A 4,499-nucleotide genomic window follows, 5' to 3' on the forward strand; every position below is an offset into this window, starting at 1 on the left:
GTTTGCGTGGCCATTGCGTCTGTGTGAGTGTGAGAGAAGAGACGAGAGAGAGCCGAGAGAGGACCTTGTTCTTTCCTATGGCTAGCTTTAAGGGCGGTGTAAGCCCGCTCTCGTCTTCTAGATAGCGCTTACTTTGAGGTAGCCCGCTCTGAAGCGCTTCCTTTGAGGTGAAACCCGATTCAATGCAAGACAATGGTAAACCCTCGAGATACCTAGATGCTCCTTGAGAAATGTGGTGTTAGTAGTTACTACATGACCCTCAAGGACTATGTCCCCTGAGATCTTAAAGAGGGATCAATGGTGGGGGAGGGCTGGCCATCAAATCAATGGATCAACGCCGTTCGATCGGCCGGGGGATCAATGGTGGTGGGGGAGGGCTGGCCATCAAATCAATGGATCAACGCCGTTCGATCGGCCGGAGGGCCGGCCGGGGGGCAGGCGGATGAGCAAAGTAAACTGGGATGCGAGCAGGATGAATTTGGGCCTCACGTGGTGGGTATTAAAAGTAAACTAGGGAAAAAAGTTGAGGGAGGCTGTTGTGTGGTAGGATAATAGATTCCACTAAATTCTCATTTTCAAAGGTTGTTTTTTGAGATGTTCTCTCTTCTCTTCCCTTCTCCCTTTCTCACACAGGCAATAAATGGAAACCAAGATCCAGTGAAAGCAAGTTGATGCAAACTTGAAGGGATGGTTACAAAAAATCTACAATACCCTTTAAGAGGTCAAGGTATGATAGACAGCAAGAAGGGGGGACCTATGCTAATATCATTACTTTTACCCCCCCCCCCACATTTTGCTTCCCAACAAAGTTCATGTCCATATCAAGAGGGAGCCTCTTGGAAAAAGCTACCCCATGATAATATAGTTTGTATCAATATGTACAACAATATAGTACCTATACACATACTAAATATTCGACTAACAATTTTTAAAAAAAAAGAAGATAACGAGAAAGAGCACATGTCAAAACAAAAGAATGAAGTACGACTCTATGTTACAGGCTGTGAGCATGGACGTTTCGTGGACCAACACGAGTGACCCCATCCTGGACCTGGATTACAAGGATGGTACTATGGAGGGTAGCTAAGTATTCTTCCTTTCCAGACCCACTCATGCTATTTTTATGCACCACTAGGGGAGAGTTGTTGTGGAGCTACGTTTGTAGACCTGCTCTACCTAAGGCGCCATCCCGTGATGGTCTTGATGTTATTTGCTCTACCTTTTTGTCTCATGAAAGAACACTGAAGGCAACCTTCTTATTTCCTGGTGTTGCCTTCTTTATCCTTAATGCGTTGATTTGGGGTGACAAATCCTCTAGAGTAGTGCCTTTTGGTATCATGTTTGCGTTGGTATTCTTGTGGTTTGTAATCTCTGTGAAGCTATTGTGGGTATTAGATCCAGTAAGAACAAATAAGATTTTGATACAAATTCTAGAGCAAGCTTGGTATATGCAACCGGCATATTACCATTTGGGACCATGTTCATTGAGTTCTTCGTCATACTCACCTCCATATGGCTTAACTAGTTCTACTACATCTTTAGGTTCTTTTTCATTGTCTTTTAAATCCTGATCATGACTTATGAAGAGGTTACGATTGCGCTTTGCTACTTCCAACTCTGCATTGAAGACTACCACTGGTGGTAGAGGGCATGCTTGACCTTTGGGTGTTCAACACTCTATCTATTGCTATATGCCGCATTCTACTTCTAGTGTGTGGTGTGCTGTATTTTGGCTACATGGTTATCATCTCCTACTGCTTCTTTGTGCTGATAAGCACAATTGGCTTCTCTGCCTATTACTAGTTTGTGAGAACTATATATGCCTTAGTGTTAAGATTGAATGTAGTAATTCTGAAGAGGGAAAGTTTTTCATGAGAACCTCATTCCTCATGACTTTCTGTGAACAAGGGGATTGTAAAAAGATTATTGGGAAGGTTGCAATACATAAAATTTGATCAAATACCAAGAATACACAAGATTGCATTGCATACATTAATATTGCACGAAACTCTTGCAAAATGATTCAATCCTTTTGCTTCGCATGAACCAAGGTTATATGTAAGTATCCCTTTTTTCTTGAATTTTAACAAGATTCACAAATCTTGCATCACTTCTATGTTCTCTCTTCTATGTGACTTAATCTTGATAAAGATCTTATAAGTTTTGCATAAAAATTAAGAAGATTGATAGAGGAGAGAGTAGAGATTCGATGCTTACAACTGTTTCCATCAATCTGTACATAAATCTTTGCTTCACTATTCCACACAAAACTCTTTGAAAAAAAAATGTGTACAACAACCTTTGAAAATTGTAAATTTCTCCCATAAATCTACATATCAACTTGTACACTGCACAAGAACCAGAAATTTGTGCACAGCAACCTAGAAGACTCGCAAAGTAATCTGAATTTCTGCACCAAATCTTGCACAACAATCTAAAATTTCTACACCAAATCTCGCACAACAATTTGAAATTTTTACACTAAATTCTGTAAAGTTCTTGAAACTACACCAAGATTGTGCACACTTTCTTGAAATTGCAGCGCAAAGTTTTGCACAACCACTCATCTTCTTACAATATTCCTTCAAGAACTCAAAGATTTGGCAACCTAGGATTTCACTCTTGAAGAAATACGGGCTCTAAGGATTAATGTCTAAAAAACTATGCTCCCGAAGCAAGATAATGCAAGAGATCATTGAAAACTGGTTGTTGAAACTTATGTAAATCTTAACTTTGAAAATCAAGAAGAATTCAAAAACTGAGGAACAAGGAGATCAAGAACTTCAAGAAATCATGCAGTAAAGTGGATTAGGGTTCTGAAAATAATGATTAATACAAGTTAAAAAATGATTAATATAAATTTTATTGCTAATCTTCTCAAATCAAGAAATTAGCAAACCTGAAAATTATGTAAAATCAATTTTGAAAATGATCATGATCAAGAAAGTGCATTGTGTAAACTGAGTTAACCGCAATCAAAAAATGATTGTTATCCTAATCTAAGCCAACAACTCTAATACTAATGAAAGAAAGCAACATCTAGCGTAGCCTTGGATTAGCTTAATTAGCTTGGATTAGCCTAATTAATCTAATTAGCCTTGGATTAGCCTAATTAATCTAATTAGTCTTGGATTAGCCTAATTAATCTAATTGCTTGGATTAGCCTAATTAATCTAATTAACTTAGCCTAATTGTCCTAGAGCACATGCCTTTTATAGTTGCAAGGCCCATGTACCGTAATCCTACATGTAAATGACCCTAAGCCCATACACCCAACCGATCCCATATACATGTGCATCCTAAAATATACTTTGTTACAATACGGCGGATTCATGAAAGTGATTTTGTGGGCACAAGAGGAAATATCGGGTGTGTGAGAAATTTCTAGATGATATATTGGGTGTGTGAAAAACTTCTAGATGATGATATATTGGGTGTGTGAAAAACTTCTAGATGATGATGGATGTATCATCCATTAGTTAAAAGGGTAAGTTGTTGGCAGTTGCCCTTGCATAAGACAAAGACTTAAGAAGGGCTCCTCCTCCTGCTGCATTCACCAGCTTTGATGATACCTTTGCTAGTTCTGAGGAGGGCCCTTGTCAACTAGGATAGCTGTGCAATTGCAACGTCGCTGCAGTTTTGGTGTTACTGATGGAGGATGCATTGCACGATGATGCACTGCACTGCACTGTAGCTGGAAGAGGAAAGTAAAGGGAAGTTGGTGTTGGCATGTGGCCCTTTCATCAAGCGGGCTGCCTCATCGTAGGCCTTGGCAGGCTCTGGAATGTGCTCAGCCCACACCCTTGTCTTCCTGCGCACAAAGTAGTAGTACACACACATGAAAGACATCAGAAACTCTGCACCAAACCCAAGAGCCCTCTGTCGAACTCCCCTATACGCCCTCTTGGGTGGAGTTGGCGTCTGTGTGAGTGTGAGAGAAGAGACGAGAGAGAGCCCCTCAGGAGTACCTTGTTCTTTTCTTATGGTGGCTAGCTTTAAGGGCCGTGTACGCGTGCATGCTCTTGGCTGCCTCCCGAGAGCAGCCCTTACTGAAACAATAAAGCTCCGATTCAATGCAATTTCTAATCCGGACGATGGTAAACCCCCCTCCAGAGACCTAGATGCTCCTTAAGAAATGTGGTGTTACTGGAACATGGAACACTGTTCACGAAAAACATTTTTTACAACCAATACAAAAACCTTTGGTTTTAACTATGCTAAGGTTTTCAATTAGATGAATAATTCAAAACCTCTTTTTCAAAATCTCACTTTTAAAAAAAATATCATTTGAGTATCAACCATTTTTAAAACTTATTTTTAAATATCTAACATCGCTTTGCATTTCAAAAAATAAGCATTCAAAAACTTTGTATGGACGCATCCTTCCATGCCTCCATAGCTTGAACAACATCAAAATATTCCACATTTGGACCTTCAATTGATATATGCAACAATGATTCCAAACTTCTCATCTAAAGTTTTTTTCTTCAACGTATTTT

At 39.6% G+C, this 4,499-nt stretch overlaps 1 pseudogene; it reads left to right on the plus strand.

The window, feature by feature from the left end:
* Window positions 1-297: 297 nt before the first annotated feature.
* Window positions 298-1,803, plus strand: LOC147606502 (transmembrane 9 superfamily member 7 pseudogene; annotated as a pseudogene).
* Window positions 1,804-4,499: the final 2,696 nt, after the last annotated feature.

This window comes from Cibotium barometz, chromosome 57, assembly GCF_041138505.1.
Source record: "Cibotium barometz isolate CiBa-2024 chromosome 57, ASM4113850v1, whole genome shotgun sequence".
NCBI lineage: Eukaryota > Viridiplantae > Streptophyta > Polypodiopsida > Cyatheales > Cibotiaceae > Cibotium > Cibotium barometz.